At 32.9% G+C, this 27,434-nt stretch overlaps 1 long non-coding RNA gene across 8 annotated transcripts in view; it reads left to right on the top strand.

Annotated features, from left to right (window-relative positions):
* Nucleotides 1–27,434, top strand: part of LOC149490469 (uncharacterized) — a 186,355-nt gene that overhangs the window by 151,418 nt on the left and 7,503 nt on the right. For 3 of the 8 annotated variants that reach the window (XR_016316846.1, XR_016316845.1, XR_016316848.1), the window contains exon 3: nt 20,628–20,741. The exons of the other annotated variants lie outside the window; for them this stretch is intronic. This is a non-coding gene — a long non-coding RNA (uncharacterized LOC149490469). The remainder of the gene's footprint in view (nt 1–20,627; nt 20,742–27,434) is intronic. 8 annotated transcript variants of the gene reach the window in all.

Here is a 27,434-nt window from a genome sequence, read left to right on the forward strand (position 1 = left end):
CGAGGAGCCCTGCCTCCCAACCCTCCGCACGGCTGATTTGAAATGAATGGTAATAATGCCCGAGAATCCCGCTCGCATCGTTTTGTATGATTATTCCAGATTAATTATTTGTCGGAATTTTGTTGGCTAATTTTTCGGAATGGGATTTTTCCGCTTTGACTGACGTTTTAATTCCAACTCCACTTGGGGTTACATCTTTGAATATCTTATATTTATAAACTCTTACATGTTACTGATCAATATTGAATACACGCATTGTTTATAGAACAGATTGGAAAATATACATTGGCATAAAATAAGACCGTTTTCCTTTTGTTTAGATTTGTATTTTTCATTTATGTATCGAATGTAATGATATTATAATATCGCAATGAATATAAAAACGTCTATCTGAAGGACTTAGCTATTGAATCACGTCACAACGGTCCCGAGGGCCGGCTGTTGATGCGAATATCAAATCGCTGCCACCCCAGACTCTATAACATACAATCCATTAGACGACATGGGAAAGCGGCACCTATGTCGATCATGTGCCATTCACCGCCTGTCAAAACTATGAAACGATACTTTATTATTTAAGACAGACGAACAAAACACAAAAATATCTCATTAACGGACCTACTGTCTTCATTTGGCGGCTGTGTGCTTTGTTCCCGAGATGCGGGTGAAAATAATTTTTATTGGAAAGGTCAAAAGCAGATTTTTGTTTGGCAAGTAATTGGCATTCGTAGTCTCGACTGGACTCTCCCAAGGGGCCTGAGCTGGCGCATTCTGACGACTGAACTAAGTAGAAAGATAGAACAGAATTAAGCGGGCCAATTATCCCGTATTGGATTTATTGGTAATCTCTGCACGAATGGGCGCGAGGGTGCGAATCGAACCAACTTTTGATGATGCCTACATCGCTATTATGAACAAAGTTCTTGCAATTTTTATGTCGGCGGATTTATTGTTTATCGTTTGTTTGTCTGGCCCTTGAATGGTACTTCCTGATAAGAAAACGTTATACAGCTATTCGTTAAGGAAAAATACAGCCATGAAGTTAAGATTTGTAAACAATAGAATATGAATGTTAATTGGTTTTAAGCTCATAAATTATTAAGAACGTTAATTTCTATCATCGTATTTAGAATAAAATCCAAATTAAAGAAAGTAAAATCCTATTAAATATATTAAACTCAGTGCCAAATAAACAAAGTAATATTTTAGTATTCAATGATACCCATAAATAATTTAGAAAAACGAGGGGTCAATCTTTAATAAATATCGACAATCGAAATTTTATTGCGTCCACCCCATCCCAGCTGACCTACTATCGACTTTGTATCTTAGCCTGCCATAAGGGAGGGTTCATCGCAAGATTTATAAGTTCAGATCTCGGTGACAAAGCGCCAAAACTATGAAAAGCGACGTTCGGCTCATTCCGAGATATTCCTTTCATGTCCAATATTGACTTATCCGTACTATCTTTTATTTGTTATCATAAATTTGAGCAATACGCTTCTCTTTATTTATGGACGAGTATAACGATATCAATATTCAATACAATATAGGTACTAGATATAGCTTAAATAAAATTATTTTTAATTACCTTTTAATTGATTACCTACTCAAGCAGATTTCGATTGAGATGTAATTTTGTGAAAAGGTTAGGTAAAGTAAAGTAAGGTAGGTTGAATCTTTTGTAATAATTTGAAATCGCAATAGTCAATCAATTAATGAAAGAAGAATGAAAAACTATAAACACAAATTCAAGTCCTGTAAAAAGCAGTCGTTTTTTTTATTATTTAATATAAAATGTAAAAATACGTTTGGAAAACCCATATCAAGTGTCCGTATTTTAGTTTGTCTAAAACGTCGAACGTGACAAACAAAATTGATATATTGACATAAAAGCATATTTATGTTCTCTTTATATTGGTAAAAAAATCTCAGTGATACGTCATAGCCGTCAGTCGCTTACTGCCTCCTGGGTATTGTATAAAAAGTTTTGCGACTCCACATGAAGGGAATTTAGTTAGGAGAAAGGACCAAATGCGTGACGAAAAGCTGTGCACTATAAAAATACATTAGAATGAGAATAATTTTATCAGGAAACTGCTTTTTTAAGATAAATACATAGTTGCTAGAACTAAACTATTAAAAAACTATATCCTATCCGATAAATAATAGCCCATATTTACATATTAAACGCATCTTATATATTTGTAGCCTCCATACAATATTCTGAAAGGTATAAAGATTAATATTAAATGAGAAGGAAAGTTATTTCCCTAATGTTGCCATTAAGTATAATATATTGATAATTATTTCAGCAAGTACCGATAAATATTCAGCGCACATATTGCTTGTAGATTTTATTCACGAAAATATACCAAATTGGTATAAAAATTAGTGGGTTTATTCTAATGAAAGAATTTTCTCAATCTTCTTTCTTTGTAATCTTTTTTGAGTTCACAATCAAGTTAGGATCATTGATCATTATCAGAGGTTAGTTGGAATTCAATAGTCTTTGACTTAAAAGATCTGAATGATGATAAAACATTGCAAATATTTTAATCGCTTTTAATATTTGAATTTTTATTTTAAGTTATATACATTTATTGATTTTTCATGTCATTGATTTATGGTATTCAAAAAATAACGTGCTTCCACGTATATTTTATACTGATATTTAGTTTAATATTTATTTAAGCTTTAATTTAAATTATGCAGTGCTGTTTTGTGATGCTATTGTTTCGTTTCCAACGACAGCCACGGTCGTAGTTGCGTTTTGGTCAATTGGAATGGCATTTTCTGATATAGAAGAATTATCAGTATTAGTTGAATTATTATCAAGCTTTACATTCTCTAACTCAGTGCCCCCAGTCAAGACCTGTGTGGCATTCGTTTTTCCCGCTTGAGTGTTATTTGATGAAAAATTGTCTGTTGCATTTCCATGAAAATCTTCAATATCACTATGTCCAACATCAGGATAAGTACCGGATGTTTTTTCTTCGGTTTTCTGTTTTTGTGCCCATATTGGTATTTTTGTTGTTGGTGCTCCTAATTTCCATTTCTGTTCTTGTCCTGGTACAAATGCACTGTACTTAGCTTTTTCTTTGTTAACGTAACAGGTGCAGTAACAATTTCGATCCGCATAAGCTATATCATAATGAAAATCTAAACACTTTTGGATGCAAAGATATGCTTTTTCAAAATCGTTACACTCTGACGTTCGGTGAAATCCATAACGCAATATTGCCTTCTTCCTTGTACCTAAACAAAAAAATATTAATCTTTAAAGGAAAAATTAATGAACAATTGTCAGGGAAATCATACTATAGCCTTTAACATAGCAACATATTACATACCATTCTCCGTTTTTTCCACCATTGCCAAATCATCTGGCGAGAATGCTGAAATAAAGAATTTTTTGATAATTGCTTCGTTTAATAAAATAATAACATTTTAATTTATTTATTCAAACGAATCTCACCTATAGTACTATCATACACACACAATGAAATGGGTTGTAATATCAGAAAAAGAAATAAACATAATTCCATTATTCCTTGTCAATTTTAGTTGTTTCGAGTGCAAGGTGTCATTCATTTAATATAATCCCACAAATAATCATTATTACACTATCAAAATGAGCGATAAACTTTATTGCCTGTTCATTAAAATTTGTAATTTCAATTAATGAGCTATAAAATATGAAATGCACCTTCATTTAAAGCACTTGATTATTGATATAAAAAGTGAGAAAAAAGAGATAGTGGTTGTAGAGATAGATATCAATATGATAAAACGATTTTTACAAGAAACCATAATTAATTATAATTAATTGAATGCCATTTTTATTGTAATGTCCTTTATTGATACACGATTACTCGTGTACAATCGTTTGTACACAAAGGTTATCCAAGTGTGATAGTGACCTTTATAGTTTTTGTATGATTGTAATAATTATATTTTAATAAAATATACGTATTAGTGAATAGATATATCGAACAAATCATACCGAACAGAGATAAAAAGCCACTTATTATAATTTTGAATTAAAGCTTTTGAGTTGAAAGCTTTTTATAATATAGGAATTGCAAAAATAAAAATAATATTTTTCAAATATTTTATTACATAAAGAAGTTTATTTACGTTTTGTCACTTGCAATTGTTGTGGCATTTCCAGAATCCGTACCGTTTCCACTTTTATCTCCATCGAGTTGAGTTGTGATAGATAAACCATCATCCCGAGTAACATCTGTATCATTTAGCCCCTTATCTGTTGAGTTTCGTGAACCATGGGTGGTCATATCCTCATTGGATGACAGACTTTCAGGCGGGAATAGAGTTCCGACAACTTGGTATAACTGAGGTTCATACGTTTTGGGTATCTTTCTCGTGGTCCCATTTGTTCGCCACATAAAGAAAGGCAATATAGTGGAAGTCTTCATTTCGTGACAACTGCATTTGCAGGTGTAGCTTAAACGGAATATTTTGTAACCGACACTTTTACATGCAGTCATACATTTGAAAGTCTTCACGTAATCCCCACATCTATTATAAAAACTTAATCCGTAATGTTTTCGCAAATCTTCATATTCTAAATTATCTACAATATTGAAATGTTGAATTATTTATAAGGAAAATATACTAAGCTTCACTAAAATACCAATTATATATACCTTCTCGACAATTTATAGTTACACAGATTGAAATCAAGAAAAATACTTTCATATTAGTATCGGCACTCTCGAAACGGAAGTTGTTTTAAAAAATAATAATTTTATTAATTTGTTGCAAATAACGCAGGTGTCATAATTACAAATACATTCGTGTTAATGGATTTTTTTATAGATCTCTTAAACATCCATTTAAAATACGCTATAACATTAAACCCGTATATTGCTGACATCACACCGTATCTTTAGCAATAAATTAAAACGCTGAATTTATGTTGTTCGATGCATTAAAATTTTATTTGGAAAATGTTGATAAGAAAAATTTTTATAGTAATAATTTGATAATATGTATGCATGCTTGGGCAATATATTCATAGTGGATAACGTGAATGTCATGTTTTGCTTTCTAAAAAGGTATATGCCACGTTTTCTGATCTGCACCTATCTAACGACTAATTAATAAATCAAGAATGTGATAATGGCCGTGCACATGGGTCTCGAACTAAATTTCTCAGAATGAACCTCTCTATGGCCACCCAAATGATGATTTCATTATCTGTATGATTTTGATTGATGCATCAAAAGAAGTTCAGCAGTCGGATTCCCTTCATAACGGACATATTTGCTTTGTTTATTACTCGGAACTAATTGATCGGCGGCGCCATAGTTTTTCAGCGATCTGTTTCGATTTGAGAATTTAGAACGTTACGATACATTTATGCATATAAATGCGTTTTGTTCGATGCAATTTTTTATCTGCAATATGGACGGAACGTTTGAATTGAACAGAATCGTTTGACAGAATCGTATTACAATTTATCATTTAGATTTTCGTCATTCACAGTGTGGACGTTGTAAAACCATCGTAAAGTTTGGTTGTTTATGTGTGAAAAGGCAATAAAAAGGTTACAAGAGAAAGACGAAATGTCCAGAAGCCAAGTGACAGGTCCCCTCGGTTTACGCCAACTACGGTACAAATTGCGATATTAAGCACAGAACGTGATGAAAGAACACAAACTGAATATAAATTAGGGAGGAGCAGCGCCATAATCAATATAAACGATGCTAAAGAAGATTAGAAAAATCCCGTAAGGAAACAAATTTGCAACACCGAACGATTTACGGATATTTGCGCAAGTTATAACAACGAAATTAAATTTTATTTTTAACATTTTTACAATTTTTACACGGTGATTTATATTTTTACTAAGTACCTATATACCTAATGATCGGGCATTACAAACTTTCTTTGTGCGTGCTTTTTGTGAAGATACTTTTAAGGAGCAATTTCCTTGTAAAAAGATATAATGTCGCCTATCATTTACAGTTCTTTATAACCAAATAATGTGATGAGAAAAATTAATTGGTCGAACCAAGTAGGCTTACCTACTCGTAAACTATTCGAATCAATAAGAATTTGCGTTCTGGTATGGCAAATAATTGTTATTATTTTAACTAAGTACTTTACACGCCATGTACCTATCATAATGTGATATTATTAAACAAAGGAAGTGAGACGTAGGAAAATTCTTACTAATCCAGCTGAGGAGCCCATTTCTATAGATAATGAGTTTAATACCACTATTTACGACGCACTCCTTGTAATTTAATTTGTTTCTGGTACATTAATATTACTTAAACTCCAACGGATCGAGCGGGAAAATAAAAGGTGTTAATTCAATTTGCCTTTCGGTATAGAAGCCTTAATTGTTCGTTTATTGAACTCTTTATACATATTACAGCTTTTCATAGAATCCCTGTGAACAGTGTACTTAGTAATAAAATCTAATCATAGTTGCCGTCTGCTTCAATACAATACATGCAATGCTTCTGATTAATGACTCTCGAAATGAGTTAAAACAACAGATATAACGCTTTTTATGTTTGTTATGTTTACATAAAGATTCTTTGTGTGGGGTGTTTTATGGTTTTCTGTTCAACCGATTTGTGTACGCATGAAAATAGATTACAACCAGTTTTTCTTGTTATTAGTCGTTATAAATCATTGCACATCCGTCGAGATCAATCCTTAAACAAGATCAGACGATCTTAACTAGCTTGAATATTGTTTATCAAAATGGATGTCCGCTGGCATATTTGCAACTTTTTTTTAACCCACCAAATAGTATTATACATACTATTTTTCATTAGGTATGTTGATGTATAGAATTAGAGCTATGGATTTGTGTGCAGAAGTAGATAAGTTACTACTTACTAATCATACAATTTCATTTACTTATGAATGTTTGGAATGTTGAATATATTGAAAACTATTAAATTTTTCGTTGTAGAGGCAATTCTACCGATTTCCCATGAAGAATACACAAAAATAACATCTACAAATGCAAACAGCATAATTAATCATTATTTTTACATTAGCTCGATCAAAGGCGCTGAATATGAAACATTTATCACTATGACAAGTCGACTGCTACCTATTTACCCGGCAGCCCCCCCATCTACCCTGAACCTACCAATCCAAGTTAATGCTCTGAATTCAAATCTTCCGTATCGCATTAATCCGGCCGAGGGTCGTGCCGTAATAAATTCCGTATTATACGCACGACACGCGTATTAAAATAAACATATAAACATGTTACACCCCCGCGAAGTACAGTTGCCGACAAAATGTATTCATAACAACAATTTTTTTAATTATAATCAATCTTGCGGATGTTTAAACTTACTTTGTACAAAATTTTACCTTATTTGATCAAACGCACTTTGCGCAAAAAAGTATAATCTGTAAATAATCTTAAGAGCTTTTTACTGGTCTTTTTGTAGTTTTTTTTATTTTATTTTTAGACTAGATATAATAATTTCTAGCCTCAATAAGAATACGTTTTAGTCAAATAATGCATAGCTTAAAACATCATTTCTAAAATCACAATAAAAAAATAAAAATAAAACAGCAAAACAATATCATAATTCATAACTACAATAAAACTTCTACATAAAAAATATCCATATATGAAAGCACTTGTTTACGTGACTGTACGCTTCATGCTCTGAGATGGCATTTTATTATAACAATAGGTGAGTCCCAACGGAGGCAGGAGGCTGGGGTGCAAGTGTATAATTTACATGACACATTGTCGCCGAGTGCACTCACTCTCGTTACATCAATTATATTGCACGCCTGCGAATTAATATACTGCCGTGACGTTTGCAATAAAATTGTATGGGGTGAAGGAATTGCTTGTTTAGTCTCAAGGTATCGGTCTGCTCCGGGTATTGCTGATAGTCTAGATTATACTGTAAACAAAGTAATAAATAATAACAATATAATCAAATTTTCTTAATATGTTACACAATGTCTTACAAGATGGATATAGTTAGGTAAAAGCTACTACCATAGACATAATAATAACAAGATAGTTAAAAGACGTCAATCCAACAGTCTGAACTAAAATACTTAAAAAATAATTATGAAAGATATTGTTGTTAATAGTTATTACACGAACAACAAATCTAACTATCAACAGAAGACACTACAGAAAAAGTTATTTAAAAGATAAAAAGTTAAAGTAAGAAAGCTAAAAATACAAAAATTAATTAAAAATGAGTTTATTTGTTTGTTTGGAGATCCTATCAAAGCGGAGCACTCTAAAAGGCGTTTAATTGTGAAGCAATCCCAAATCGCGCTTCTAATTTATGATAACGGAGACGTCCCTAGCGAAACATCGTTTTGTAGATAGGTATCTATCAAATTACGGCCACCTTCCCCTTCATAGCGCCTATTGTTGCCTAACACGGAAAATATTCATTTGAATATTTACTTAACATGGATAATATTTTAATCTTCCCCTTTGAATTATACATTTTCCAACGGAGACAATTTCACGCCCGTTTCATTGTATTGTCGTAACGTTCTCCTTAAATACAATCTATTATATTTCTCGTGTCAGTGAAAAATACATTAATAGAGTTCAATTTTGCATGCAAGCCGGGGCAATATCAATTTAACAAGATATTCCTTTTGTTAATATTCGCACACGCTTTATCAAATTCTCCAGCGGGGGTGACAATAAGCCGCTGTAAGTACTCACTCTAACATATGGATAAAAGCTTTCATTTCACTCTTAGCTCTTTCGAGTGTGATATAGAATTCGATAATACGCATAAGTAATTACGAGATACATTTATTTATTTAGCTCTTATATGATACATTTAAACATTTGATCAGTACTTTTTATATTGTTGAATAATATGTTAATTTAGTATCACTGCATATATCGCTGCATTAAAAAATTATGCCAAATATTTGCAATTTTGTAATTTTTAATTCCACTGAAAGTATGTACCTACCTATCTTAAAAAATTGTCCCATCGTAATATATATTATTTATAAAAATAAATAAATATATATATATATCTTCTTATATATAAAATTCTCGTGTCACAATGTTAGTCTGCATACTCCTCCGAAACGGGTGGACCGATTCTCATGAAATTTTCTGTGCATATCGGGTAAGTCTGAGAATCGGCCAACATCTATTTTTCATATGTACCACGGGCGAAGCCGGGGCGGACCGCTAGTTATTTATAAAAATTCATTGCAAAAACATACATTGAATAAAATTCTTTAAGTTAGAGACACTTTTATTTACAATATCGATAAAACAGTAAATTATGAACAGCCCAGTACGTACCTTCAAACTCGAGCTAACAAATTGATTTATCCTCATACAGTCTTCGCGCTAAAACGCCTTTGTTGTGTCAAATTATATCATAATTCCATTGTGAAAACTGTTAACTGTCTTCTCGACGCCCTCCTCACAAAAAATACTGTCTGGCACGGGGTCCTGCCCTCCTCAGTTTAATAACATAATAGCACAATTCCCTCGCCGCATGATTCAATTTGGATTTCCTCCAGCCTCCCTTGTGCAGCCTAAAAAATGACAACTTCATTATATTCTACGCGCTCCCGAGGGCGACTTGTTTGCTAGAAGGATTATAATGATTAATACCGTAAAATATTAATACCCATCACACCCGCGTTGCACACTTGCAATCTGTTAAAAGCTTATTGAAATTTTAAGCCACGTCTTTGTTAGCGACAAATTGTCATCTGCGTATAAAATGCATCATTCAGATTAGCAATTTTAATTTTGCATCTTTTTGACGTAAGGCGATTTTAAAATATTACATTATTTGCCTATACATGCATAACGATTTTAACGATCATACGGCTTATAGGACTGAGAAGCAATTGACCAAAAATACTAGAATTAATGCATAGTGCACATATGTATTATAAAAATGAAAAATGTATCATAGTAACAACTCCTTACAGATCTTTGTCTGAGCAGAATAAAAACTTCATCTCGTTCCCCGAGGAATTTAATTTGGAGTAATGGAAGTGTTATATTGACTTAACAGGCCAGAAGCTCCCCTCGCAGTTACAGTTATTAAAATGGAGAAATTTATTATTAGCATTTCACTGTTACACTATTTACATTTTAATTTTATTTGTTCTGTGATTCCATTAGTCACAATCTGGTGCATTAATACAATAATGTGGACAATAAACTGCCGTTCGAGCGTGTTAGGAAATTAATTTTGCTTTATTCGTGTTTTAATTTTAGAGGATGCATTTAATTAAATTATTCCTCTCTTTATAGCCTGTTTATGGAACTTTATATTGATAGTATTGTATTAACTTTATGTTTATACAAAGTGAAATGAAATGATAGATTCTTCTTTTTTTTTCTGATAGATTCCTGAACGAAGTTGTTTCGTGCTAAGTTATTAGCTAGTTCAATAAAGAAACGAATCTTCAATGGCGGCCAAAGCTGACTTTGACAGATGGTAGGATCAGCAAAAAAGAAAATAAAAATAACGTAAATTGATAATTATTTTATTTATTATTTTGTTAATTATTTTAATTTGTTTGTTGACAAACTGTTTTGTTATGATATTTGTGTATTTATATGAACTATCAAATGACATATACAGAACGCAACAAAATCCCCATTAATACTCGTAGTCTCGTAATTAGCCCATAAACTGAACAACTTTCCCCAAAGAATATATTATTAAAGAAAATATTATTTACTATAGCAAATACATAATTATTGTCATTCTAAATTTATGATCGGGTTTCGCATAGGGGTCGACAGGTAGTCAAATTCAGGTAGTCAAATTTGAAAATTATAATTTTGAGCAATACATTTCTTTAAATATTTCTTTATTTCTTTGTTTGAGATTCATCATCATCATCAGCCCATATAAGTATCCACTGCTGGGACTATACAAGTGGGCATGGACACATGTCGTCAAATTTTTGATTCTTCGACATGTCGGTTTCCTCACGATGTTTTCCTTCATCGTTCGAGCAATGGTGTAGTTCCAACTTACGTAATATTTTTTTTTTTGCAATTTCAAGGCAATTCTCAAAACTTTAAACTCCAATATCTCAGAAACTAAGTGACTCCTCACCCCCCCCCCCTTTGGAGGAGGGATTCCCACCACTCCCCCCTCCCCTCCCCCTCCCACAAAAACCTTAAATTCGAGGGTTGTATTTGTACACTTCTTCCAAAAATTATAACAGGGAAAATTAAATACATTTTACTTTACCCTATTTTTTTTTGCATACCGTACGGCCGTGTGTGAGCGAGAGGGAATGATAAGCGCCGCCATTGAAGATTCGTTTCTTTAAAGAACTGACTAATACCTATAGAGCTGATCTTGACATTTCAAAATTGTTCGGTATTTAAAAGCTCCGTAATCATATTATTAAGAGTACAATTAAGTATTTTTTCGTAAAAGTCACACATAGAACCAATCACAATGTTACAGAAAAGAAGTTATAAAGGTAGGTGTAGTTCTCGAGTAAAGAGAGAGAATGTGGCACGCACTTGCTTCTTCTTTTCTGAAAGATCCACGGAACTTCGAACTTACAAGAGACTCAAAAAATGACATGTCAAATCTGTTTCATATTTAAAATAACCATTGTCATATTAAAAATAAACAGTAATTAAACATTTTTTGTGTCAAAGTCACACATAGAACAAATTACAAAGTTACAGAAAGGGTGCAATAAAATAGGTGTAGTTCTCGTAACGAGAAATGCGACACGCACTTGCTGCGCGACCCTGAGTATATCATTTATGTGTAGTCCTTTTGTCGCCTAAATTATATTTACAGAAGTGAGCAGACAATTTCACGCTCTCTTCCCGCGCCCCCAATGTGGACTCTAATCAACATGTCGATGACATAATGTGGATACGATTTCATTAAAAATAATAATGATTAGGTATTTTTCCAACCCAAATATCGACCAATAGAATTGCACCATTCGACGTCACGTGGTACAACCTACATGGTACTATACTGATAATTTTTTGAAAATTTTCTCTGGTCGTTGACGTCAAACTGACAGGTTCAATTCAATTGTGAAATTATTGGCCGACATTTGGGACGGAAAAATAATCTCCCGAATACCACACGAGCTTCAAAATTATCTGGCATTTCCCTCAAGGTTCCCTGCAAACAAATAAAGTCGTCAAGCTTTTCAGGAAAAATCACTCGCGCTTCGCGCTCGTGATTTTTTAACCTTGACTAAAAACTTGACTCCTTCATTTGTTTGCAACGAACCTATCGGAAAATACCCGATAATTTTGAAGCTCTTGTGGTATTATATGTGAATATTCGAACCAACGAAAAATCTATGCGAAAAATACTTGTGAATATGCATGCTCAAGATATTTTAAATATTTAACTCAACATTCAATTAATACCTAGTTAGGAAAATAGCATGCAATTGCAGAAAATTGATTATCATTATCAATCAGAACGTATTAAAACATGCCGTTTATGAAATTCAAGGAAATTTTCTATCACAGTCGCTTCATCATCATTACATAGTGAAGTTTTCATCTTACCGCCTCATTTTATACAAAAATTCTAACTTAATTACAACCACTTACTATTAAGTAGATCATTACTGTCAAACTAGTTTTCTGATGAACTCTATAAACGTAAGCAGGCATATATTCGAGAGATATGCACTATAAAATACCAACCAACCCAGTTTTGAATCTGTGGACAACTTTTCAAACTGCTCAGTTCATAATATTTGAATAACTTATATTCCGCTTTTTTAATCTAGTTTTAATTTTAATGATAACCACTTTTAACGATCATACGCTGTGGATTCTGGTATGATGTCCGTTTTTTATATAATCTTAGATAAACTACATAAACCTTTCTTTTAGCACATACAGCACCAAAAATGTTTGATCAAGTACATTGTGTATGAAATATAAATCCGTCCAGCCATTCCACATTATCCCATCGCTCGGATCAATAGAAGGGTGAACACAGATGAGCATGAAAGATTGTCCACATGTTCGACGGACACCCCGCGATCCGCGGACCGCTCCCGCACCGTTATCTACCCGATGCATCAAATTATAACCTAGTCTCAAGGCTGTCCCTTCCGCTATATTATCTAATATGTCACTTCTTAGTCCTCGCGCCCTACCAGATTTGTTTTGCCCGATCGTGGTTGACTCCCGTTTATCTTTGATCGCGTTATGATAATTTATCTAATTAATTTACATATGTTTCTATCGTGTATGAAGAATCATTTGTACAAAAAGATATGACTATTTTAATAACTAAGTTCTAACTATATGCAGTAAGATGCACTTATGCACTGCCAACTGTCACAGCACTAGTTAAATGGACCCTCCTAAATAATAATCTTTATAAATGTATGATTATTTATCTCTATATTATAGCAAATTCATGTTAATTTTGCCACTCGATTAAACTTCCCGTAGATTTATCGAGTTGATACGTCGCAAGCACCGAGAGCGCCGCGTGGCCTCTTCCTGAAATTGACAAGCAAATAAATTGCAAGATCAAAGCTCAGTACTTAGAAAAACATATCGCAGAAGGGGCGGTCCTACGTCATGTATGGAGACGATCGGAAACGGAAGTGACGACAGTCGGCGATAGGAAGAGATGCACGGCGCCGGGATAGCCCACTTCCTGAACGCTGCCTTCACTTATCCCAGCGGGGTGCGTAAATATTACCTTACTTACTTTCGTTAAATAGGTCAACAATTAAGATGTTATTCACTTTTATGTTATTAGATAAACAGATAAAACGCTGTCGCTAAACATCAAATACATGATGAACATTGCAGCTGTGTAATAATAGATGCTTATATATTCTATGTATTTAGCATGGATACAATTTAGATGGCGAAAAACAAATAACTTATATACTACTTTGATTTATGTAGATATATTATCTTCGCGAATATAATGATATGGGTAAAGTACTGTTTTATACATGAAAATATGTTTGATATGAATCCAGACGTTAACTTAATCGGTTCCTTACTATAATTATCTAATAAAACCACAAAGGGAGTGAACAATAAGCGCCAGTTATCAGGAAATACAACTCATTTCCAAACATAATAGATGTTCCGTTGCGTGTTACACAAAATTAATTTATTCTGTGTCAATTATTTTTGGAGTTCCTTGTCGCAAGCTTTATAATATAAAAACGTTTATTGTAGATTTTTTGTTTTAAATCAATCAATTCTATGGTATTTCATTTCACTTAAAATTCATATTACACTCGCTAAAGACACTTAAAAATTGCAAAATAAAATGTAGAGCTCCTTAAATACCTACCACATATTGAACGCAGAATTCTCTACATTTTTGCCTATTTCCCTATATCTTTATGATTAACATTTCCTGAAATAAATATATATTTTGAAAACTTGCTTAAAAAAACAATGCAATCGTAATTGTAAATTTTTTGAATGCGGAACCCGCACTACGAATTGTTATTTCGTTCTTAACACCCTATTTCTTCTACTACATACCGTGCTCAAAACTTGTAAACAAACGACTCAAACTGTAATTAGTTTCACAAACTACAAATTGTACATTAAATAAGGCAATCAATTTCTGAACATACCTTTATACGGATAACATCAACATAATTAAAGAAGGCATACAAGCAATTCATTTTTTGATATGGTTTAATACGGAGTACAATGATATCTTTTTTATTAGAATTGATACATAATTAATGTGTATTATTGTGGTAGAGTATTATTTTGTTTATTAAAATGTTGTTGCAAAGTAGTAAGGCGAATACAAGTTGATATGAATATTTAAGAATCATAATTGGTGCGATGTCCAGTGTCCACCTTATGAATGAGACCATAAAACGAGATGATAATATTATGATATTTATTATTGTTGCTTATGCTTATTTAAAGGTTGTTGAACTCTACCTTATGTTCCTTGGAAACTTATTTCAGGTAACGCTTCCTCAAAGGTGTATAGAGTATTAATTATTGTGAAAATATTAATGAAGTTATATCTTTATCTGTATTATTAACTATATTCATCTTTACCTATCAACTATATTCATTCATTTATCATATTGCAGTTAATTCCAAAGTTATTTTGAGATCATATCGTATTTCATAAATCTATGACTTCAACAAATCAACGTGCAAATTTTATAATTTATTGAATAACATTTACATGCATCGCTAGTTTAGGATTTTACACAACAATGAAGGTCCCGGTATTTAATTCGAGATTATAGGGGAAGTGATGCAAATTGTACAATAAGTGCAATGAGCAGAACTGATAGACAAATGACTTAGATGGACGCCGTCGATCAAGCACCGCCAGCGGCTATAATAGACGCATCTTTTAGTTATTTACCATTATTGCTTAACCAATCTCTACAATGAGACTAGGAATTTGAATTATCTTCCGATTATACCCATGATTTCAAACGTGTTGGTGCAAAAATATACAGCCAGCTTGAATTTATAAACTGCTGTGTTGAAAAATTCAAGCTGGATGTATAATGATGATGGCCTAGAAGAAAAACAAGAATTCAGTTTTTTAAGGTTTCAAAATGATGTTTGGGTAAAAGTAGAGGTTAAACGCCTATGTAGATACCGTAATTATAGCATTTATCTGTAATAATTCAACACGTAAAGAAATGCAAAATCAACTCGTTATTCGTAAAAGTCCTCATAGAGCTCAATAATTTAAACTTTAAATATTATGATTAAAGCGACTAAACCGCATAATCTGTGTTATTATCGCATTACATACAAAATTGCTTGTTGTATTCAATGCCTAGGCATTATCCGCACGACTCCACTATTGGCGTGTACTTAACAACGCTTCTCTGAATGACAAGTCTTCTAACAGTAATTGTATAGTCAATTGCCAACTTTGTGGTCTCATGCTTTTAATAAAATATTACACTTTAATGAAAACTAATTCTTTATAAATTTCTCAGTTTGCCTCGTATATAAAGTTGAGCGTTGTAGTATGCTACAAATTATATATTGGGTTTATTACTGGTACAAAATATATTATGCAGTTACACCTAAACGTAAAAAAATACTTGAATACAAATGTGAAACTTAAATTGATTTTGCAAGTTTAACTTCTTGTCTTTGAATTTTTTATTTGTTCAAAGAAACACTGCATAGCTTTTCAACACGGAAAAGTTTAAACAACCAACAAAATTAACTCGCTAGTAATCTAGATTAGTTTAAATAGCCCTATAGAAATTATCGGTACGACCACAACAGCGCACGGCGATATTTTCAAATTGGCTTTTTATTTTCAGTGTAATGGAATTTAAATTGCTGCATAGGAAAGCTTTCTTTAAACAATTCCAGCCTCGTTTACTGTTAACTCTTTCTTAGTCACGACTGTTAATTATATTTATATATTGTTCGTGGCTATGGGGATTCATTAAAGTCAATTATTGGATAGAATCATTTGCAATTGAAGGTTTTTAGAGGCCGAATCAGGTTTTATCATCTACCTAGTTCAAAGAAATTCAATTGTTATTGTAGAGTATTACTATTTATTTATTTTAAGATCCACTAAGCATGGGATCAGGAATCTATAAACGTTTCGTTCAGCTATATAGTATAGATTATGTATTCTCTCGAAAGAACTTTTTACTTAGAAAGAACGAGTTTGCCACCATTATGATGTTTTAATAAATGAACTAAACTAATTTATGAGCTGGGGGGTTTCTTGGCGAGGTGGCTGGCTGGTGCAAGCAGCATGGTGGGTCGGTGGAGGCAGCTCAGCACACAGCGGTGCACGCGCCGCGCAACCCAATGAGCGGGTGCCACATTGAAATTGCTAACCCGCGCCTGCCCGTATCAAATGTTGTTTTATAGCTAATTCCCAAATTCAGTTATGGCCTATAAACGATCGGCTGGAATAATTTAAATGCGAACCCGCCTGTATAATGTTCGTACTTTACTCCGAAATAAGGTATTTGTATGTGAAATGCGTTTTGAAATAGGATTATCTATCCACTTTTATTTCTATTCGGAAATTCCGCGACAAATTGGAATTTGTCATTGTTTAGACGTGATTCTATAATAAATTAGTGAACGCATTTACATAATAACGTATTGTAATACGTTATTATTGGCGAACTGATGGGAATACATGGTACAGTTAAATAATTATGATAATTTATAAAATTATACTGCTTTTCAAATGATCAAGTATTTCTTAAATATTTAATTTATCGCACAACTCATTTTGAACACGGAGTGTTTTAAACTTACTTCACTCAGTTGTCATAAAAATGTGAAAGTCTTTGTAAAGCCACAAAGAACATGCTAAATACATTAGCCCGCCGCTAGTTCCCGCCCGTTGCACCTTTTTACAATTTAAAACGTTTTAATATAATAAACGACTGACTTCTAAAGGTTTTCTCTTGTTCCGAGCTAATTTCCAGACAGACATTTCCTTTCATTCAATATGAGCGATTGTTTATTGGCTGGCTCCGTTTTGCGAGACAATTGAACGTAATTACTTTAACGGGACTGGGTGTCATTGTAATACGGAAAATTCATTTCATAATATAATGAAAAAATTGGCATACATAAATAAAAGAGAGGAAATTGTTTTAAAAAATCGTGAAGTACTATCTACACGTATGTCTACAGGATTCAAAACAATCTATGTATTGAGCTCATCTTTTAGTGATATTTGGAATCTAGATCGTTCTAATGTAGAGTTTTGAATCCTGATGAAATCCCTCTTATGTAATCTAATATAAGAGGGGACCGTTTGAATTATTTAGTAACATATATATAAAGTAATAAGAAACGGTTTCGCAATGAAAAATCTATTTGTCGGATTATTAACAGCATTATCCGCTTACATCAGTCTAACGGTGTCCTAATGGACGAAATTTAATCACGATAAATCGAATGCCACCCGTTTATGAAGGCGAATGACTTAACATCTTTTTAATACGATTCACACGTTAGCGGTTATAGTTAGTTAAGTTTTTGTATCGACACATTTCACGGTACGATGTATTGGACTCTTATTATATGAAATGTGATGCCACATACCGCTTACTGATGAAATCTATTATTGTTGATCCACGGATCGATATTTAATCATCTCGCTACTTCGACATGGAGCAATGAAAAAGTTGCTCTTCGTTCCACTGTATTTATCGTGCACCTACTTTAAAACCGTCTTATTAATCGGCTACCTATTTGCGTATTTATTTATCTTCTCACTCTTTTTATTTAAGCAACCTAATGAGAAAACCAATACAAAACCGGACCTAATCACCTCAATAATTACAGAGCACATCTGAATAATCTCTTAACAGAATATAAAGTATCCTGTATTTTACCTCGCACATGAGATCAAATAAGTGCAAAGTGCATACAAAATCGTGATGTGGTCTTTTAATCGGTTTCACGTTCGTTCCCGTGCTAGTTTTTGTATTTGAATTTCATTCGGTCTGCCAATCTGCTAGTTCCAATGGGTTCGTAGGCGTGAGCCAAGTGAAAATATGCTATAAGACAATAGTATAGAAGCTATGAATGAAGAGGAGAGGTGAGGCTTAAGTTTCATAGCTCGCGGCCAATACTGGAGTAATAAGATAAAGAGGCGGACGCATTTTGTTTTGCAGTAAGCTCACTCCAATTTACGCGGCGCAGGGGCTATTAGCATAAGTCCGGGCCGGGAGCGTGATGTGCGCGCGATGCGCGGGCGTGACGTCGCCGCTCGCCGCGCCGACCGAGCCGCCGCATGCTGTAATTGCGTCCGCGCAACACATTTGTTTAGTATTGTAAGCCGTGAAGATGCCATCGTACACCGACACTACACCCGACTCCTTCAAATTAGCGCGCTAAACGCTCCCGCTCACTTACCTTTTTTACGACGTACCTTTCATGGCAATAAACAAAATGATCTCTACTGTGTAATGACTCGGAATGTTATTAACAGTAGTTATCGTATCTCAAGGCTGCATTTATAAAATTTAGTATGTGACTTCATTACCTACTTGAAATTTTTGTTAAAATCGACATGAATCATACGGTCATACCTACTTAAGAATCTTTCAAGATCTTTTTCAACTTACTAGCATCACTGCATAATAATTTTATAATACACTAAATAACCTAAATGTAAATTCAATCAATTACATTTGTGATTTACTTGCTTATTTTACTTTTCCTTTAAATATGTAGCGAAATTATTGAAATAAAATTGTGAGAGGAAGCCAATTATAAAATTATGTTGATATTACTGCAATAATATGATATCCATCGATGAACGCTCTACGTAGGCATGATATCAAAAAACCATCCTGTCAAGTCCAATTAAAACACGTTTTCAAACCACACCAATAAAAGGAAAATTGAATATTATAAAAACATAAACAGCTACTTATAACGATCATGTTTGGCCCTTTAATAATATGTAGATAAGAACAGCTTATACCGTGTAGTGAAAGGTTTCTAGGGCTGCAACAATTTAATTAATTTAATAAATTATATACTTAATAGATTAAAGATTTAATACTTATTTGTATTTTTGTAAATATATTTAAACTGCTAAAATTAAAGCTATATTTAAGCACAGTGAACTTCAAGGCTAGAAATCACTGGCCGATTTGAACTTGACAGTAGAAGATGGTAGAGCAGCGTAGACTCCTTTTGAAAATTATTTTTTTAAATTAATGTAAATAGTTTAAACGGTTTATGAAAGTGATTACCTGCGACTTTATCCCTGGGAAAAAACGCGGGGAACAGATAGTTATAAATATATCTAATAATAACAAAATGTAGAGTAACGTAGCCCTGCAGGCTGCGGCCCGCTGAGTAGCGGCGCACGCGCGGGCTCGCCTGCCGTCATTAGAATGTAGCATCTCGAACGATTTTCCTACTATAGACATGGTAATGATCGTAAAAACAACCGCGAAGGAAAAACGCACAGCATAAAAATATTGTATCCTTACTGCCTATATGCCACAGCCATTTCTGAAAATCATACGGAGCGAATAGCAAAAGCAAGTCGGTGCACATATTTTGCCTTACACAGCCGCTACTAACGAATGCATCGAGGATTTTAATGTCACTAATGTGATTCTCGCAATACATACATTAATCTTATTTATGCGAGCATAAATAAGTACAATTTTATGGAAGTAATTTAATTTTGCGCGGACAATGTTTAAATATTTGTCAATGAATTTTCAATAAAGTGCAAAGCAATGACCACAAATTAACAATCATCTCCACTGAAACCGAATTATGTTAATTATTTTTTGCCACTTTTGCCGTTAATAGGATCGTTAATTTTGAATCTGAATATTTGTTTTTCAAATATTTATGATAATGTTTCGAACGTAATCTTTGTATTTTATACAAAATACATTTTCTCATTTAACAATATAGCAACATGACATAAATGATAATTCATATGTTATGTTTTCTTCTTATTATAATGAAATATTGTAGAGAACGAGTGTTTTCATAGATAGTATTCCCAACTGCATGGCTCACAAATCAATACTTTATTTTCTATTTACTACAATTTTAAATTATGAATACATTTAATAACCTACAATGATTCATGATGAAAATTTCCTGTGTTCTCCGTTAGCCCGTCCCGTTCTCGGCGGTTTGCAAGAAAAATGACAAAAAGCCGTCCATCAATGTACTGCCAAAGGAGGACGCGATCATTAGACCCGAGCCATAATCGCCGCATCCTGAATAGGTAGGTGGCAAAGCGTGCTCCGTGTACCCTCTGCTTCATACATTTCATAAACATTGGTTCATTCATCTCAAACAGTCACTTTTTATAGGAAACACAGGCTTATTAGATTGCTATCTTGTTATCCCTATTTCGATCGGTTAGCTTATGAATTTTAAAATACAATTATAATACTAATGTAACAAATTGTTTAATGTTATACACACAAACATAATACAGGAGTAGGAATTAAAAAATATAAAGTAAGAGATGTAACATTCATATCATGTTACAATGTACATACCATTCATAAACATGAATTGAGACCAAATATGAATTTGGTCAAAATTCATCTAGCAAAAAATGTAATTAATACATTAATAGCTCGTTTAACTTTATTCATATTGATAAAGTTAAACGAGTTATGAACGATACAGCAAATACAACCAACTACATAAAAATAATAGATACAATGTTATATGCAAATCGGTGTCATTGTCGAAGGGTATAGTGAAAATAAAATCTAATCAACTTCATAATGGAGTCACGACATGAAAGTTAACAGTCAAACATGTGTTAGTTGAGGTAAAATAATAATTAGGTAATCGTAAAAGTGGCGTGGGAGCGTGTGGGGTGGCCAGGGTACGGTCGGCATACAAATTGAAAGTGTCCGATCGATCGCTGGACTCTACTCTCACGGAACCGATTACCTTAAGACAATGGCCTACAAGCCTTGCATCTATTACCCTTTTTAAGCTTTAAACTGCCCGATGCCCTTTGTACGAAGAAAATGATATGGTCTGCTGGCTTTACTCGACAATTACAGTTTAAAATCGTAGTCTCCTTCATTTAATTCAATTTTATTCCTCCTTCATTGAGTGCAGGTGCAACGATACTTAATCAATATATATATTAGTTTTTAGAAAATATTTAAATTCAAAATAAGTTAAACGGAGATAAGATAAGATTCTGTGTGATTAAATAATAAAATAGGTAGGTACCTTATTAAACAATGGATGATGACATTTTTGTATTCAACTAGGTATATTAAATTAACAATAGGTAATTGCGTGTCGAATATAATATGACAGAAACATAAAAAAAATCTATTCCTCATGATAAATTTGTTATCGTAGTATTTTAGGGTTTTATCAATTGTGCAATAGTGGCTTGCAGCTTAGAACAATATGTAAACAATTATAGTGTCATTTGATATTCTGTCAACAATAAGTGCAATGGCGGTGCAGGACGAGACGGGGTGTTGGAAACAAACAAATGACGTACAGCGAAATGTACTCGCGCACCCCTTGCCGTTAAGCCCTATGCAAAATAAAACACTCGATTGACATCTCTTTGAAATTTATTAAAAATTCAAGCAGCTTAGACTTTAAATGGAGGGTTAAACGCTCAGGAGAAAGGATTACCGTATATCCAAAATGCGTTGGTTTATTCGAAATGCTTGTAAGAAATATTGATTGACATACATTCACCATTTGCATTTCAGCGTTGAGTGCTTTGGAAACGAAATGTAAAGCTACAGTTAGCTATTTAAGTATTTAATCACTTTTAAGAACTAAATAGTTGCCAAGTAAAGTACAAGCTTTCTAAGTTAAGAAAATAATAAAAGATTTAATTCAACATTTGCTAAAACGCTGTGAATAGGGAAATCATTTTTTAGGTTACGGACCTATAAAAGGATAATATTTTGTCCTATCTTTCAACTTTCACCTGAACTTCTATAGAATATAGTTTATTCGAATGTAATCTTCATTCACGTTATAATGTCATTCTCCTCTTTACATCACCATCCGATTTCGAAACCAATTTTTACATTTAAAAAAAAAGTCATCCGTATAACTATGAGCTTTTTGAATTATGGTGCTCCATGATATGATAATCTAATACGTCTTACACCTGTTGGTATGTCGTAAGATGGCGGGTTATCTGTTTATGATGATTAGGTGGCCGCCGGTTGCCAAGCAACGGGGGGCAGCGGTCAGCAGGGAGAGGGTCACTCGTTCCTCATACTCGAGACTCGTACACACCACCCACCCTTATAATTATTCTCGTTCTCCACGTTAAGTTAAATTGAAGCCTATTTATAAGTCGCCGTATGAGATTATTTTTATTCGTCAAAGACTAGGCGACATGACACATCGTTATTTGTTACTTCTATTCAATTATTACCTGAATTTAAGAACAACATTTCTGAAAATATGTCATGCCTATGCCATGACATAACGGTATGAACTTTTACATTAAAATCATTATGGCAATATCATAAATTAATGTTACTTTCAATAATATACATAATATTATGGAAAATGAAAGACATGGCAACCTTAATCGCAAGTCATAAATAGGCTTTTATTACACCCATAAGTTGAGACCTCTTTTTGCAGACTGTGAAAGCAAAACAACAAAAACAGGTAAATTTTAACTGACTTAACTGATTTTATGTTTTAAACGAACGAATTCACTGAACAGATTCTAATCGCAGCCACGATGAAGGGATCTCATCCGATTCTATTCGGAAGTTAAGTAGCGAAGGTTTATTTTGTGGTTAGAAGCTTTTTAAATGGCTATCTATCTCCACAACTCTTTTCATGTTTATTTTCTTTGGGGACAATTGTTTAATGTTAATTAACTTAACGACTTTAAAAATAACATCGTCTATACAAGGTTTTCTATAGTGTTTTTGTGCCAATAATATTTAATTATTTATGTAAACTATAAGGTATCTTCTATTACGTTAATATTGTGTGAAAAAAATCATCACAAATAATTATTTTATTATTATGTTGCTCATGCAGATAAGATTTACAGTTACACTAAAATAAACCATTTAGTCTTGTTTGTAATCGAGAAAGCATTCTTATATTATGAAGCATTGCAATGTGTAGTTACAATACAATAAACTATCGAACTATTAAGAGTGCATTCAACTCTAACACGGTACTATTATTAAACGGAATTCGATTTAAAACCGAACCCTCCTCGTCGTTTGTGAAATTGACATTTATTCTTCGTGTTTCATTGTTGTTGCAGTCGGATCCGATCTATTGTTAATTAGCTTAAACGGCCCGTGAGGTGCGTACGAGAAATTAGAAATGATGCGAAGAAAATATTACGATTGATTTATTAACGAGAAATATCGCCAAATGTTTCGGTAAATATTTGGATATATTATCTATCAATATAATTATAACTAATCAAAAGCGCAATTTAACATTTTAAGTAAAGATAAATATTAATAAATTATTACAAAGCTATTAAAGTTTTTCATAGCCTCATGCGCCTACCTCATTATTATACTGTTAAAATATAAGTAAAATAAAATAACAGAAAGCGTACCAAGTTAATTATTTTTCAAACTGTTTTATTTGAATGATTTTAAACAAAAAGGAACTTTCTTTGGCGCTGCTGTAACCGTGGCAAACGACGGAACTACAAATGAAAACCCGGTATAGATAGCTACACCTAGCGCCATCTGTTGGCAAATAGAACAAAATTATTAACCATGTAATAAAATAACCCAAACTGTTAGGCATTTAATTTTTAATGTATTTGCTACCAAAATTAAATTAATTACATTGGATTATTATAATCTACAATTCATAGGAGAAGTATCGTTGACTTTTGAAATTCAAATAGGAAAAAGCTTTAACTTTTACATATTACGTACCTTCCTATAATAAATATAAATACAATAAATTATAAAGTATTTAAATTAAATTAATGCTAGATATATTTAAAAAAAACGGTAGGTGCCTTATTTATTTGGTAATCTTTAAAGTATGACAGGCCAACTTATCTCATACTGGCTCTATAATAACTCATTACGACTCTATGATATTTTAAAATTAATCATTTTTCTTAATGTGTGTACATCATTAAAAATTATAATGAATAATTATTGTTTTAATATAAGTTACATAATCGGTAAGTATAGGATACTGCTAATAATTAATAAGCCGAATATTGAAACATATTAAAGTAGGTACAACTTTCATTTGAAAATGGTAATATTACGTGTTTTTAGTTGTACCTCCATAATAAATGATTTTTGTATTATAACTTTATAGGCTATCAAAAAGTTACTGATCCGCAAATATTATCAACAACTAATCGGACGCTTCTATTGTAAAGGTCAATAGACGATAACTACGATGAAATGCGTTTTCGTTTATAATTTGCAATTACCTAACTGTAAGTTAATAAATGTATACCGTGTTATGTGTAGACTGTAATTACACTATACCTAAAGTAGAAATGTTTTAAATATAATGTGGTTTAGATACTAAATTTTATATCATGTAAGTTGTAACATTATCGTCAACATATACAAACAATAATGAACTATTTAAAAAATTACGCTAAAAAAATCTTCTCTCATTCGCTAAATAAGTCACACAAACACGAATAGCTAACGAATTGAACTCGTAAAATGAAAATCTATTGAGGCTGTAGAGTGTAGGTAAGGTTATTACATACGAGAGTTATTCGCTCCCCATCAGGAGTGCCTCGATTAAAGCCGTAAATACTTTGAGATTAATTATCTCGTAAACAGTCGCAGTGGCACTGCGCGACTCAAATCGCTCACCTACGCCGTGAGCGCGATACAAATTCAACTTTTCCAATTAAATTTCGTGAGGCATTAATAATTATTTGGGTACATCAATTTGTTTCGTCGCTGGCAAGCGCTGCCTTTAAGATTGTATGCTTACATAGGGTGAGGCACTTTCGATAAGTCTGAAGATGTTGCCATTTGATATTCCGTATAAAACTAGGTAGGTAATAGGTATGTTGTTAACTTGTTACTATTCATACGTTAGCGTATTCATCAATATTATTTATTAACACTTTTTTAAATATTAGAAAAACTTTGTAAAATACGTTTGTATTACAACAAAGGTTCTCTTACTAAACTATTCAACTTTTATTAAACTATACCTACTCGCAATAAATAAACCTAACTCTAGATACAACTCCGAAAGCAATATCCGAAGACGTATCTTAAAACGCTCTACCTCTTAATAGCAGCCCGACTCCGGAATTAATTGAATTAAACTTGGAAATGAAATATTAACACTTTAACGTATAAAATTTAATACTGTTAAGTTATAACGTGATTATTCAACTCCCCGACAATTTCCAAAAACATCTAGGAAATTAAATTCGCGAGACGACGGCAGCGCCTCCTTTGAGCACAGCTTCCGCTTTTGTCGGCGCGAGCCTCACCACTCCGTACTCTGAAATTAATTTTCTTCGTCTTTATGTAATTTAATTATAAACATTTCAATATGCTCTGCGAATTTATGCTCAAGAGAAAAGTTAAATAGAAGCGTTTAATACTTATCTTTTAATACCATTTCGTACAATGGCATGATTTCCGTGAAATTTAACGCAATTGATTTAAATGTTGGAATTGCTAAATACTGTTGATTATAATATTGTGTTGTCCTTCAATCCAAAATGAATGCTTAATAACCTTTATGTATTACTTTTTTAATAATAAAATATGGGAATTAGGTCCAAAAAAAATTCTTCAATAAAAATCTTTGATCACTCATCATAGGTAACATTCTCACACAAGCGTTCAGATTAATTCAAACATTATCATTTAGGGTGTGCTCAAAACGATAAAGCACTTAAAACAAACATACTCATTAATAAAAGTAAAACCAAAAGTTATAAAGCAATCAAAATAGAAGCCATTCCCGAGATCACATATCTAGTGTTATTGAGTGCATTTTTTTATTAAAGCGTTCCATCTGCGAAATTAAAACTATCTATTTGTATGGAGTGCTCAGTTAACAGATGCCACTAGCGTTCGTGCAATTTTGCTCTTAAACCGTTCACGCTCCGGCGACAAGAGGCGACATCAAACATACGCGGTGCCTGCAAACCTTTTGCCAGCTTATCTCCTATTCACTATCTGAATCTTCCCAAAATATCTACAACCATCTCGATTGTTCAATGTTTATTAAAATTCATTTTACGTTCATACAACAACACTTTTGTCGGCTACTTTTTTGTAATCATCTTGGGACATTTTACGGGTGGATTAACTGGTGACGCATGCTTTTGTTAAACCGGCAGTGATGTCTTTTTGTGACGGTCCGGTATTATGGTTTGCTATTGCGCGTATTATGTCATAACAAGAATACTCAACGTACTCGCAAGCTTTGTGTTCCGCTATTTATTGTAAATTGAATTCTGTGTTGACAATGTCATCGCTGAAAACATCCTGTTTTTTATGCATGCACTTTAGACAGCGAAATTAAAAGCTTTGACTGGTATTAGAAGTGCTCAATTCAAGTATGTAAGCCGGATGGGCAGGTATGTTCATATGAATTATGCTTTCAGAAAACTTATAAGCAATTTAGTTGGAGTGCTATGATTGAATTGTTATGTTACCTCACATAAAGTAAAATTTCTGAATGCAAGACCAATACCGCACATTATACAGATGACAGACTACTAACATTATTTGATTTAATCAAAGATTGTTATGGCAAAATAGTAGCTAACTTTTCGATAGTTATTTCGAATGTTACACCTTAGATTAAACGATGTAGCCCTACGCCGATACTAAAAGCAATAAGACTTACAACTCTGTCCATACCGAAACAATTCTGTATCTCGGTGTCTTCACTAATGGCGTAAGTTCGACAGTCGAAGTTAGTTGGAGTGTTCCAGAGCTGCAATAAAGAT

This window comes from Colias philodice, chromosome 2, assembly GCF_061535455.1.
Source record: "Colias philodice isolate Cphi_HAF_F1 chromosome 2, ilColPhil1 Martin Lab GWU primary, whole genome shotgun sequence".
Lineage (NCBI taxonomy): Eukaryota > Metazoa > Arthropoda > Insecta > Lepidoptera > Pieridae > Colias > Colias philodice.